General features: G+C 24.7%; 1 protein-coding gene across 1 annotated transcript in view; it reads left to right on the forward strand.

The window, feature by feature from the left end:
* Window positions 1-1293: 1293 nt before the first annotated feature.
* LOC113548737 (extracellular serine/threonine protein CG31145) overlaps window positions 1294-16244 on the forward strand; it is a 66887-nt gene continuing 51936 nt past the window's right edge. Inside the window, exon 1 of the mRNA XM_026949776.1 lies at window positions 1294-1946. The gene's annotated coding sequence lies outside the window, so the exon portion shown is untranslated. The remainder of the gene's footprint in view (window positions 1947-16244) is intronic.

Genomic DNA, 16244 nt, shown 5'->3' on the forward strand with positions numbered 1-16244 from the left:
TTTATTTTTAAGCGCATACCGCAAAGACATAGAGATGCTATTTTATAAAATTATTTTATAGAACAGGATACTTATTTATCATTAGGTATGTACAGTTAATATTTTTAGTAGGTAGAAAAAAAAGTAATTTTGTTCACAGTTAGTAGCTGTATGGTTATATGTACTACTCAACTACTAATGATTCCTTTTGAAATACCTAGTTTTTAGATTATGTGTGGAATGATGTAAATATAAAATACAAATCATCGTATTAAATGTTTTGTTAATTATTCATGGTAGTCGTTACCATGATACCACGTAATTTTCATATAACTCTATATATTAATTTATCTATTCACTAATTATCATTAATGATGCCAACGAGCAATAATGTTATATTTATCTTGAGTTGTTTATATTTTTGGTGTGGCCATTATATAAACTAGGGTTTAAGGTGTCCCGTCATTCTGGATTCCCGAAAATCTTTATCGGGATTTCGAAAAGTCTAAAAAATATAATTCATTAATATAAATTCGTTTGCTTCATTTGATGATTTATATAACCTTTCTGTGGTATCTCCTGTTTTCATCATTATTTTAATAATGCGATATTAAATATTTAGGATTGTTTAAAAAATTAAAGAAATAAAAAATAGGTTAATTTATTTTATGAGTTGTATTTAATTTTAATTTAATTACTATTAACAGTTATAAGAATTCTTAGATTAATTTTTATTTAGTTTTAACAATGTTGATTGTTTGCTTGTTAACTTTTTATATTAATGTAAAATAAAAATACCAGAAAATTGTATTGAAATCCGTTGATTTCTTCACTAAATATTATCCTAATTGAAATCTAATTCATTATTTTTATAATTTTAAGCAGTGCGAGTATAACCACATTATTATTTTTTTATTATATGTAAACTATAATACGCCCCTAGAGTTTTTGTATGATTTCTGTGAAGTACTCGTTCACAAGAATATCCCTTCCCTAGTTCTAGTTTAAATAAAATAGAACATGACAACCCCCTTAAAAGAGGGCGACTGGCATTTCATAAGTGACCCGGTGGATTGTCAATTTTTAAATACGGCCTTACTACTGGACCTAACCTAACCATTACACTATAGCAATAATATAAATATAACGTTTTGTTATTATGAGTGGCGACGCAAGTCACTCTTTCCTACTCGCAAACAGGATGACGTTACGCCGCAACCGCCGCCACCGCCGAGACACGCGGAGACCGAAACAAACGAACACGCGTTCGCCACCGGGTCGTGTTACACGCACGGCATCAGTCGCGGACTGCTTACCGTTCAAGATAGTGGCGGCGCTCGCCAACGATTGGGATTGTGTCCGCTCAAGTGCGCGGCGATTGCGTACATAACAGTTCTGCAGTGTTATTCGTATCCGATTGATGCAGTTCAACTGCAATAAATATTATTATTATAAATAATTATTGTATACAGTTTTCGTTTTGCCAGCCAAGCAACACTCGTGACAATAATAAAATTACAACGATACATATAATATATTGATGTACCACTTTAATCGCGCCTTGTCAGTATCGCGATATACATGCGTATTTTGTTTATCCTAAACGCGTAAATACTGACGTCGTTTTTTTTGCCCATCATCACAGGCTCTGTACTACCGTCGTCGGTGACGCATCGTTATTGTTATTATTATATTGTTATATGCGCGACATGTATTCATCGCGATTATTGTCATAGATTTGTCGACGGCGACAGAAATAAATAACATTACAAAACGAAAATAAACAACAATTATATAGACATCAACAGGTGTATCAAGTCGGTATCCTGCGTTAAAAACGCCTGTCGTCAACGACGCCACCGCAGTTTTCAACGAAAAAACAATAAATTATTCCTAGCCAAACGGTGTTCACGTGTGTACACGAACTGACATAATCATAAGCGCACTGCCGTCTGCCACTACTGCAGGTAATTAACACAATTATAACACTATATTGTACTACTATAAATGTGATATTTTTAAAAATCATCTAATCTATAATATATACAGAGTATAAATATTTATTAAGTATCCTCACTCTTGCATGATATTTTCTTACAATATTGTATTTATTTAAATTTCGATTTTTTTGAATTTTTTAGTATACATTTTTTAAGAGCATATATTTTCAGATTTATAATAAATCCTCTAACGATATAAATATCATTTTGTTTAAATGGTAAAATATTTAAATAAATAATAATTGTTCATGTAATAATTATATTCTCACATTATAAAAAAAATGGTTATTTATGATAAAAAAGAACGTCTCACATAATAGTTACTATTTACAATAATATATTATAATAAATATTAAATATGTATACCGGTGACCGACAAAGCGTTTGACATTTGTATTCTAGTTAGTGTAGTTTACCGAGTATGATCACTATATTTTTCCTTAACTATTGCATTTATTAAAATTTTGATTTTTGGTATTTTAAAGTACTTTTAAAATTTTAAATATACAAAACGTTTATTTATGCAATATAATTATAATCATTTTTAATAATCCTTTTATAATGAATAATAATATAATACCAATATATAATATTAAATATTTTCAATTGCAGTTTTAAAACTAAAAACTTTTATTTATTTATAAAAAAACAAAACATTATTTTAGAATTATACTATATTAAAAATTAAATAAAATACATTATAATTGAATAAATTAAATTTTTTTTAGAAAATTTTTTAATGAGAAATTGAGATATCTAAAGTTGTATAGGATTATGTAATGTGATGATTTAAAAATAAAAGTTATTTATATCAATATTATATTAAAATTTTATAATTTGTAAAACATATAGAGTACCTATAATAAATATGACTAAAATACCTATTATATTTATTTTATATTTGATGTACAATATTGTTATGAAGGATTATTATCTTTAATATATAAAGTTAAATTACTCAGAAACTACTAGTTTGTATTTCAATTAAGATGCATCAACATTTTTAGTAAAATCATGTGTTTGATAAAATTTAATAAAAAAAAGTGGTTCACGTTTAAGAAAATAAAGTTTGTATTGTCTTGGGATATTTTTGGTATGGTATAAACATTTTAAGTATTTAAAAATATTTCTTTAAATATACTAAAAATAAGTAAAAATCAGAATTTTAATGAATACAGTATTAAAAGAAATTTGGATGGGCGACTAAATTTGGTAAACTACACTATGACACAAACCTTTTTCAGGTCGTTATACATATTTATTAAAATATATTATTGTAATTAATATTGTGAGAAGAGTTATTTTTTATCTTAATTCAAAGATGCATTTAGTTTATCGCTAAATGTCGCTGTAGGAACAGTACAGAGGTGCGATTGGTAAACTTACTGTTGTCTGTTTTTTCTTTTCATTATCTTATCACACTGTAAAAAAAAAAAAAACAAAAAAAATGTATGTAGGTATAATGTGTACCTATTATATTATATTGTACCGTTTTACTAAAAGTATGACGAATTTGTGCAATTACGTTTATATGTACCCTAAGTATAATATTATATTTACTCTGCGAGATAAATATTTTTATTTGTTTTTAAAACCTAATCATTTGAAAAAGTAATAACATATTCATATTGATATACGATATAATATACCAATCATAATATTTATAAGGAAACATTACGAGAAATTAATATTATTATTTTAATTTGTAGAAATGTAGAAGATTATTTTTATAATGTAACTATTTCGTTTATTATGTATAGGTAGGTCGTTGGTGTTATGTTCTATAGTACCTACTGTATATTTTAAATTGTAAATTCATTTTTTCCTCACACGTACTAATTAAGTAGGCCCATCATTATCTTGAGGAATAAATAATTAAATTAATGTTTATGATTTGTTAGGTTGGTAGATATTCAGGGTCGGCCTGGGACCTCAGGGCTCAGGTAGGAATTATTTTCTGGAGCCCAATAATAATTTTATACTATATTTTGGGTAACACAGTACAGGGGCCAAGGAACTATAATACGACAACGGCCCAGGCTGCAGGAATCCCGGCCCTCCGGCCCTGGCCAGGCCGACCCTGTAGATATTAGATCTAATATTAGTAAGATTATTTAACCAATAATAGTTTTACAAATTAAATAACAATAACAATAATTCAATGTACAATTTATTACACACATGTTTTACTAATTTTGATAAAATTGTTTAAATAATAGAAATTAATTCAATATTTCTGTGAATTCCGTTTGTGTGACATACTGAAGTGCCTGAAGTATTATGTACATGCTTATTTCTTAAATATAGTTATCCTATAACTGTAAGGATAAGGCTTTTGAACATTTTTTGTGCATATATGGCATCATATTTTAAATTTACAAAATTTGGATTGTTATGTATTTTTAATTAGTAGTCAACGGTACTAGTATATTTTAATTTCATTTTTTTCTTTATAATGACAATAGATTTTTTTGGTATGATTCTAATTAAAATAATGGTGTTGTTGGTGAGAATAATACTGCCTTACTTTTTTAGACAATATAATATATATAATGTTTGAAATCACAAAGAATAGTACAAGATTTTTAATGAATTTTTAATTTTATTAATAAATTGTTGGTTGAGTTTAAAATATTACACCCATTTAGGATATCGTATACCAATATTTATGTTAAATTTATTTAAGCCTGTATAAATATTTACATTTCATATATTTAATTTAACGTTTCTTGTTTGGACAACATTTGATGGACACAACTTCACGTTTGGCTAATCTTTGTTAACCCTAAATCCTAATATTATATTATATTTTATAACTAATACAGATTGAACCACAGATATTGATAACATTTTATTATAGTCAAAATTCGTGTTGGATTTAAATAAATGTATTACATTTTATTTTATCAAACTGTACAAAATACCTATTTGGCTACTTATATATGAATTTATATTTCATTAAACATTTAAAGCGATGGTTTCAAATATTTAAAATCGTAGTATTGATATGTTGTTATATTATAAAAATATTTTATTATAAATAATAATAATATAACTTCGATATTAATTTTCGCATTTGTTTTTCTTTGACTTTTAATTTTTATAAATAAATGTATAAACATAAATTTATATTAGATGAATCTAAAAACTGATCTTTTGGGATCTAATTGTTTCTTGATTGAATTAAGTTCTATGTTAAGTTTAAATTAAAAAAAAAAACAAATTTTTATTATTATGGTTATTAATTTAAATACAAAATGATCTTATTATTTTGAAAATAATATGAGTTTTCGTACTACAATATTTTATGATGATAATACACTTAAAAACAATGAGTAATAATTGAACAAAAAATATATTTTATATTATAGGTAATAAAAATCCTCTTCGAGAGCTTAAAATCAAATAGGTAAATTGAATAAGTACCTACTTATTTTGTTTATTATTAATTCAAGTGCATTACTTATTAGTTATTTTGTTGTTTTTGTCCAATCAAGTTTTTTGTGACATATTTTACAAATAAAAGTATGGCTATAGATTTATCTGGTTTGGTCATAGTTCATTTTAGATATATTTTAACATATAAGTTTATAATAATTATTTGCATATATTGAAATAAGAAAAAAACACTTAACATTTACGCAAAAACTAACTGTAAACGGATTATTATAAATGATTTCATACAAGATACACTATACAGTCTTGTATTTTTTTAATCTAATCTTACAGTATTGAAATATAATGTATGAAATTTATTTAAAAAGTAATGGGTATTATAATTATTTATTTGTATATTTTATAAATTATTGTCTAATCATTTTTAAATTTTATAATTTTATTATAACATGATACATCGATATTATCTTAGAATAGATATAATATTTTAGATAAACTAAATATTGGTTTAACATAACTTGCTAAGTATTAATATGGAAAATATTTTCATTAGGCTGATTGATATCTAATAAGAATATTAAATTGATGTATAGCTTATAATAATTAAGATATTTTTAAAATTGTATTATTACTTATGTAATGACTTTTAAATATTTATATGCTTTTTTAATAATTAAATAATGATTAGGTAAATTAGATAAAAATGTGTGTATAAACAATTTAGGTAAAAATTCATAAACGCTTAAATCATTATAAATAATGTCATCAAACTATGTACCTTACACTATAGTCTTGCCATTTGCTTATCTTCGGGTAATATTATAATTATTAAAAATAAAAATATTTGTAATAATAAATAAATCAAAAATTAATATGTAAGCAATTTGTCATAAAAATAAAATATTATATTTTAAATATATTTATTACTTATCTCATATTAAGAAGATAATAATTCAAGGAATAATTATCAACCTAATTCGAATAAAACATTTTAGGTAGATACTCTTTAAAACCATTGCTCACTAATTTGAGATATTTGATTTATAGGTGTTATATGATGTTTTCTAGAAGCAAACATTATAAAATTAATAGATCCAGGATTCTTTTATAAGTTCGAAATTCTAAAGTAAATTTCGTACAAAATATGGAATGATAATAAATTATGTAAGAAATATACAATTATATACCTACTGTGCAGTGTGCATAGCGTTTGCTTTACATGGCACATTGGACATACTCATAAAGTCATAAACAATAAATAAGATTACTTTGAAAACGTTTTATCATAAATTATAATAGGTACTAATATAATATAATAGTCAAATTAAAATCAAGGTTAAATTTAAAAAAATCCAATGAATAGTATAACAATAGTATGTAATTATAAATAAAATATAGATTAAGTTGTCCTAGCTATGAGTAAAATATATAATTCATATATACTTCATAATACTTAGGTACTGTCTTATTTTATCGTACGAAGTAACTTTAGCTTCTTATTTAAGACGAGGTCATCCACACATGATCTAGTTAGTTAATATATGGGTTTTAAGTGTGTTGTACTTATACTATTATTTAAAATTTGACATAAGTAAGAGTAGTTAAAATATTTAATTATGTAACTAATATCCATACATGTAGGTTTAGTTTGATCTTAATCTAGAAAAGTTTTTTTCAAATAAGTGATATAAATATAAAAGAAATTTGAACAATGTTGTCTTTAGAAAATAAAATCATAACAAAATGACATCGTCGAAAATGTAGTTCTGTAAGTACATTATATTGTTTTTGTTGTATAATGTTCTGACCAGCTCTAATTCGCATCCACGGGAGAATGGAAATAATAACAAATACCACAACCCGTTGTCATTATCTGTATACCACGATTATTATTATGACGCTCTATTCATTATAGGTAATAATCTACTGAAATATGTTATATATACTATGTACAAGAAGAGGATACATTAAAACAGTCAACAATAGACATATTATCGGTAACACTTCACGCGCACTTTGATATCTGTAATTTGAAAATATAAAAAACAACAACATAATTAAGTTTGCTTTAAAATCTGCGTCTAGTAAGCGTGTGATGATTTATGTTCAATTTTGATACAAATCAAAATTCACATTATAACATTTAGGTGTAGGGCCACCTCTGCTACGTATAGTGAGGGGACTACAAGCGTAGAGAAAAAAAGCAGAAACAAACAACAAAATTGTTATTTTCGTTGTGGAATTCAGACATGTCAGTGTATACAATAACACTATTAGGACAATGTCGATTATATTTTCGGGGGCCGTGAAGTCCACTACAAATTACAATTGACAAAAAAAGGAAAAAAATGAAAAAGAAAAATCGTTGTGTAATCATCATAGTGCGTCAGTCATCAGACACAATGTATAGCAATGTTGAAAATGTGGTTTTTTACTTGTATATTGCAGATAACGGTCTAAATGTTAATTGATTTTACGTTACTTAAATATTATTATAAATTTATAACTTCGCATTGTACGATTGCCTACACAGACGCGATTGACGTGTGCGAGGACCCTTTTCTGTTAACAGTCTATTATCGTCGCAGATTTCTGTCATTGAAGCGACGGAGAAAGTAGGACGGATCTTGTGTATAGTAGTTGTTTGGAGAATAACGTGTTGAAAATTGGAAAATAATTCGCTCCGAAAACATCAATTAAAAATGAGAGTTTAAATGTGTACCGTATTAAAAACGGCGTATAAAAAACGTTTGACAAAAATTATTGTGCTATAAGAAGAATAATGAGACAACTAATACTACCTATATAATATATATTATATAAACTAAAATAAAATGATACTGTGCAGATATTATTTATTATTATTAAAGGCGTATATATAATGTACATAATATTACTATATGTTATTATAATATACTTGTATACGCATTCAAACATCACGCACGTATATCTACAAACTACACAAAAATACAGTTAAATAACATCTTGATAGTTTTTTCTTTTTAATATTTGAATACGTTTAAAAAGTTTCAATAAATTTTTACGATCGCTAACGTAAATATATATATGATTATTGGTTAACGCAACCTCAACATGAAAATACGGGTTAGATGACCACGAGTAAAAAAAAAAAATACATACGTAATTATGTTAATATTGAAGTGGCGGTTGGTATAATATAGAGACAGTACGATTTCATGTCCATCGATTTATTTAATTGGCATGATATAACAATGCAAACTATTTTAAATAGTACATAATATTACAGTACGTCATCAGCGATTTAATGCAATTCAACTCAAAAATATAAATATATTATATATTTGCACTGAAATGTCGAACGGGTGTTTATAAAAATATAAGTAGGAAATTCGTATTTAAATTTCTGATGAAACTCATTCATAAATGTGAAGTTGTTCATATCTCAACAATATCTATTATTCATATTATGTAAGAATAATATTTTGATCGTCAATAATGAATAAAAAAAAACTAATAAATGCGATAACTTAAATTGTATGACTTGTGTTAAGCCGGATGTTAGTATTTAGCATATTATCTATTATGGTTAGTTGAGGCGGTATATGGAATAATCAGAAATGGTTTTACAAATGCATGAATCAATATTTAAAATGCTATACAGTGCATTTATATTTAAATATATTACATGGTTGAATACTATGCATTTAATATTGCTAATATTATACATTTTTTAGCTATTTAACAATTCTTTAAATTGTCAAAAGATAGTCGAAATATAATCTATTTGGAAAGTATTAATGTGCTGAATAACACAGGGAGAGGAAATGGGTTTAAAATCGATACCTAAAGATTTCATTTATTTTACATAGTGTTTTCATATCGGTTGCTATTTGGCATGATATGCAAAATAATAATAAAGCACACTTTAATTTAGATAATATATGACACCATATTTACCCTTAAGACGTGACGAAACTAAATGTGTTCAATATTCGATATGATAATAATAAATATGAATATGTTAATATGTTTCATAACCGTGTTAAGAACACCAAACCTTCAAGATAAATATTGGTGAATGTGTTAATTTTAACATTTGAATTACGAATGACGAGTGTTTTAATTAGGGAACTTACAAATCAAAATTTTAGAAATATCCTTATTACCTCAGATTGACTATAGTTGACGTAATGAATTATCAAGATAGGTGCTATATAATATATTTGCACACACACACACACACTTATATATATATATACATGCATCATTATAATTTAACTATAATATGTAAATTGTTCAATTATAAGCCATACCTATTATTCATCGAATAACGTAAAAATAAAATGAAAAGTATAAGAAAAATGATTATTTTATAATAATTGTAACAAACGGGGAAAATTAAATTTATAAAATAATCATTTAAAATTTAATAGTATACTATAAAACTAACCAATTGAATATGATTGACTATTTGTCATCTCTAAAAGTAAATAAATATATTTAAAAATATACCTATGATTTGTATATATTTATCGAACAAAGTTATGTTTTTACAAAGTTTCATGAACAATTTATTATAAATAAAAGCCTGGTAGGATAGTGTATCGTTTACGTTTGTAACATCAATGTAAATTTTAATTAATTCTTGTTTTAACCTATACGTGGGCTCATATATATTATTATATTATATTTCTAATAGAAAAAGTTTATTGACTTAAAAAAAAATGAAGTGTTTACATATATTTGGTATATTTTTAGCTACAAATGCTACAATAATGATCTATGCTTGATAATTCTCTAATATTTATTAATATACGAAGTCTTTAGTTCATAAATATTATAATTTATAATGATTTTTCGTGTCTAATATATTAAATATTGTGTTGTACCTAAGACTAATAAAATACAATGATGAGATAGAAAATATGTAGGATAATTATTAATTATTATAATAATAGTGTATAGGTATCATATGAATCATTATTTTTTTTAAGAATTTTAATTGAAATTGTATTAAATATTTTTTCATTTTTATAGATATTGTATGATTATCCTTTGTTTAACTTCATGACTTGTAGAAAAATATATTAAATAAATACCGTTATAAATTATCATAAACAAATAATTATTATGGTAGATTTTTTGTGAAAAATTTTTTTTAGTGAAATAATATTATTTCAAGTGTCATTTTGTTGTAATACACAATATTTCTCTTTGAATATAATTTTTATGAGAAAATTAATATGACGGTTTTGAATGAAATATAAAAACCAGTAGAGATAAAACTTTAAAATGTGCAATGAATTAAATACCTGCAAAAAACTTTCTTTAGCACATTATCCCAATGGGACTGGGTACATGTTTAGTTATTTTCAAAATTAGATTTTTGAATAAATTGTAATTAGTACGTATGCGAGTTTTAATAATGTAATAAATGGATCTGTTAACATTTAAACAATTTTCAACTACATTTTTATTTATTGCATTAAAGTTATTAAACAAAAAAAATATATCATTACTTGTATATGGTAAGTATATAATTATACATATTTGATATATATTGTTAATTTTAATTGAATCTAAATTTTAAAGGTAATCATAGTAGTTATAGCCTAATTATAAATTATTATTATTATTATTATTATATTATATTTACATTTTATCTAATGAACAAACTGTTCACTTAAAATTTGTAAAATATAAGTTATAACTAAGTTATATAGAAAACCTATAAGGCTATAACGCATTAACTTTTTTTCGCTTACTACTATTATTAAAAATATGATATATAAAATACATATTAAATCATCAATTTTACTAGCGTTATACTTTTTTTTTTTTATATAAATCTAATGAACTTCAGTAAGCACATTCCGATTTTTGAATAAACTCTATTTGACAAAAAGATTAATTATTGGTTATTGCTATTTTATGGACTTTTTTTATTTGCTACTTTTTATTTAATAAATGATAAATAATATATTGTAATGATTAATAATATCAGATAATAAGTTTCATGTAGATATTACTTTTTGATGTTTATACCAAATAAGTGAAAGTAATTTAAAACAATTTAATAGAAACATTGAAATTAGAATATTGTTTATATCTTATTTTTAAATAATTAATAGTTAGGTAAGTAAAAAAAGTTTGAGATTGAAACGTAGCTTAATATTATTTTATTTTTATCCATAAGGTACATATATAAGGTACGTTGAATAATGTTTACATGAATAATTGATTAAATTGTAGTAAAAAATTAGTTATTTATATATTTATAATATTTAATGGACTTTTATGTCATCCAAGTAAATGGAGTTGAAACTATAAATAAAACATTTTGTACTACAATTATTACGTATTAAATAATTTACGGAATGTAGTTATGAATAAAATAAAATATAGCTTGTGATTAGTACTAAATAACATGTGCGAAGTGTTCTATAATATGTTAAGTAAGTATGGGTGAAAAATAAATGTTTTTAAAGTATTATTACTTAATTTGAGTGCAAAATTGAGTGGGAAACAGGCTTTTCATTAATAAGTGCTAATCAAAAATGTCAATAAATTCACTACTATATTTTGTATTTTAAATGACAAATTAAAAAAAACTACGTGAATGAATATGCAGAATATATCTATACGTATTATAAAATAGATCAGCGCAATATTTTTTTAATATTAGTGCATTCATTGAATCCGCCATTTTACGAATCATCGGTTGATTGATTTCCGGTGTTCCGAGACGCCACCCCGATGTTTTATGTACATTCGCGGTATCAGGTAGATAATATTGGTCGCTACACTGTATAGTATAAGCATAGTACGAGATGAATACTAAACCCGATGACAGGATGGATGATGATTGGGTATAATGTGAGAGGGGAACTTACGGGGGATTCTTAAAATATTTTTTAAATCCATCTAGGTTAGGTTATTGGTATTAAGTCGTCTCCCCTAAGAAAATTCCCGTTAGTCAAGCGTTATTATTTTATAGCTTGTAAAGTTGTAATATTGTTTATTATTTTTCAGTTATTTGTTTATTAAATTCTATTTTGATATATTTTTTGAGTAAATTGTAAGTTAATATCTTTGGTCTAATCATTATTCTTAACACGGAATGAAAAAATTGTATTTAAAAAAAAATGTACATTTGATTATTTGCTGTTGTAGATTAACCTAAGAATTTATAATGACGTACCTATGTTTGATTATTTTTTAATTTTTTTTTTTTATTTATTATTGCTTATAGCACAATATGAATAATATTTATGACAAAGTGAACAAAAATATTTAAAACATTTATAAGAAAAGCCGGTATTCGGGGTTAAGCGAATATTTGCCTATTAAAGTGTAAGCTTTATTTAAGCTTGGTTTAGTTATATGACTATTTGTTTGTCTATTTAAATTTAAGATTTATTTAAAAAGAATTTAAGCTTCCCTTTTAAAATTCAACGTCATCTCTGCATGTATGACTTTTTTGTATTCCATTAAATATATTCACTTTGGGACCATTAAACATGGGTCATGTTATTATTGGCATAAAATAATAATAATACATTATAGACCTGCCCGGTTGCTTTTAATATTGTACAACAATAAATTATAATGAGCTATAGTATAGGTAAGTATTTTATGAACTCTAAACGATTGCGATACTATTGATTAAAGCCATTTGATTTATTCTTATTATTATCATTATTCAATGTCAGACTTATCATTATATAGTGTATAAATTTAACATTATATTATAAATCGAAAATCATCCACTTTGCTACGAACCGTCAATATAATTAATATTATAATGTCCCGTAAAGTTGTTAAATCCATAGACCGTTTATATTATTTTATAAGGTGTACTGCGGTTAAACCGAATCGTGTTTACTTGTTGCCCGGGAACGTGCACATTATAATATATAATATGTCTATAGTAGAATAATACTATTATACATTACTATATAATACTATAACCACTGCATGTGTTTTATATGTATCGTAACAATGCGACGTGCATATAATATAATATAATAGATCAAAATAATATAGTCTACAATTTACTCTATAGAGGTATTTTTCCTCGTCGATTATTCCACGCTTTTACTCGAATCGAAACGTGGCGGTTCCTATTTCATATATTCTACAGGATGGTCTGGGCTTCTGTGGCGTTTTCCAGTTTCCACGCGTGTTATCTATACCTACGATCTATATCGTCGAGAACGTCACAATCTACCCTGTATATGCATATTTATTTTTTTGTTACCATTTACCTATACGCAGGATTACATCTGAAAACCGACCGAGAGTAATCGATTTGTCACGGCGTACCGGTCGAAATACAATTGGCTCATCTGCCCAACAGCCAATATTGACCACATTTTTATCGTAATTTTTTTTCTTCTCATTGAAACTCAAAAATATTTAACCTTATTGAAATTCCATATGTTTAGTCATGATTAAAATTCATCGAAAATAAAAACAACAATTGATTGATTTCGATTATGTGATTTACTAAGAAACAATAAAATATCAAAAATGACGAAAATATAGTGGTGTGATTTACATCTCAGTATTTTGGAGGTGGGAATGTGAGTTCTTATATTGTTCTTAAAAATATGTTTAAGATATACTCAGCAATGTATTCTATATTTCTATTATTCTAAAAAAATTTCATGACGATTGGATAAGTAATTTCAGAGATCATTCGTCACAAAGACTTTTCATTATCAGTTAAATGAAGTGTAATATGATTAATAATAATAACTTTTAGAATACATTGTATTCTTTTTTTCTTTAGTTTAAGTATGGTATTATATTGTCTTATAGTTTTCATACAAGTAGAGAACATTTTATTTATTATTATTTAAACACGATATAAAACTAGTAAAAAATAATACTCTCTATTACATGAATACAATTTATTGAAGTGTTAACAAAATATTGTATTTGTATAGAGGAAAATAATGTATCAATATTTTCTTCTTTAGTTAAGAAATATTCCTAATTATTACATTGATATTTAAAAAAGTATAATAAGATTACTTTATAAATTAGAAGGTATATAATATTGGTTATAGGTATATTATTATTTAGTTACGTTCTTGTTATTCACTAGATAAAAGTTCCTAAGATAAATAAAAATATATAAACATGTGAATTGTATAATTAACTATGTACAAATAAATATTTTCTTACAAATTTGTTTTAAATTTTAAACAAATTTTATTTTTTGTTATTGATTAGTATAGGTTGTTACATTTTTTAACATGATTTTCAAATGAAATATAAGTATAGTTTATAATTTTTTGCATAGGTATACAATATACATGTTATGAATAGAGAAGAAGAGAAGAATGTTATCTTATAATTATAATACGTCGTTGTATAATAAGTACTTAGATAATTTTATTTGTATTAATCATTAATGAGTGATAGAAAATTAATTTAATGCAATGGTAGACAAATAATACAAATCGTATCGTAATGATACACGATTTGAGCATATTATAGCTAGAACTACCTATAAGATATCTAACCATTCAAGTGTATTGTTATTTTATAGTTTATTCAAATTTACAGAGAAACACATTTAAAATAAAACAATTCAATTTCTTTTAATATTATTTTTTTATGCTTGGTTTAATTATTATTTATAATGATTTTAAGTATCATGTTCAGTGATCTTAGTCGGTTTTATTAAAAAATATCATGAAATAATTAAATTATGCAAAAAAAAAAAAACTTAATTACACTTCTATACAAAAAACACTAATACGTATGAGGTGAATGGTATATAATATTATAGAAGAAGAAGCCTTTCGATAAAGAGTAATCTTCAGTTTCTATACAAGTTTTAGGTAATTATAATTAGATTGTCGTATATCCGTTTACGCCACTTTCCCGTCATAACCATTTCAATTGAAGAATAATACGTAAAATAAAAATAAAATATCTGCGATGTTAGAGGTGGCGGTACTTATATTTTATTCACGCTAGAAAATAACCACCAAAATGAAACAATAATCCAACGTTAAAGTTATTGTCTGATCAATTACATTATATACATAGTTAAGTAATTTTTTGATTGTTATAATAGGTATAATGGTTACTATAATATCGCTACGGATGTCTTCATAGAAATCATAATATCAATTTACGGAAAATCGAATTGTACCTTTCGTCGTTAATATTCTACCAGTAGCACAACCAGGATTTTTTTACCGGTTTTGATGGAGAGGGTGGTGGTGGTGGTGGTGAGTCTCTAATCGAGAAATTATTTTGTGTCTCCATCACATTTTTTTAACATGCATTAATATAAAATAATAATAGATTGGTAACATAAAAACAATTAAAAATATAATTTTTTTATTAATAAATTTTTACTTTATGTATAGTAAGGTGATACCTATCCGAAGTTTGCTCCACTGTTATATATTTTAGAAAATACTATATTAATATCCTACGTTGAAATATGAACAAAATACGTATAATAATTAATAAGTACTGAACTATAATATATTAACATATTATTATATAAAACAATCTGTACATCATTTGAATTCATAATTTATTCATTTTTGTCCGATTGTATATGTAATTTATTTTTGAACTTTTAAGTAGCAGGTGCCAGAATATGATATTAAAATAATACTCAACGTAAGTACATATATTCATAGTCTAGTGGGTTACAATATTAGAAATTTTTTAATATAATTATTTGAATTGAAAGAGGGAGATTATTTAAAAAAAAATTATTTTTGTTTTTATGTGATTTTTCAATATTTTCATATCACGAATACCTTATAAATCATAATTAACAAGTCCAAACGAGTAAATCCCATGACAATACTATGATAATATAAAATGCGCACACGGCAGTGTTGTATACAA

Source organism: Rhopalosiphum maidis, chromosome 4, assembly GCF_003676215.2.
Source record: "Rhopalosiphum maidis isolate BTI-1 chromosome 4, ASM367621v3, whole genome shotgun sequence".
NCBI lineage: Eukaryota > Metazoa > Arthropoda > Insecta > Hemiptera > Aphididae > Rhopalosiphum > Rhopalosiphum maidis.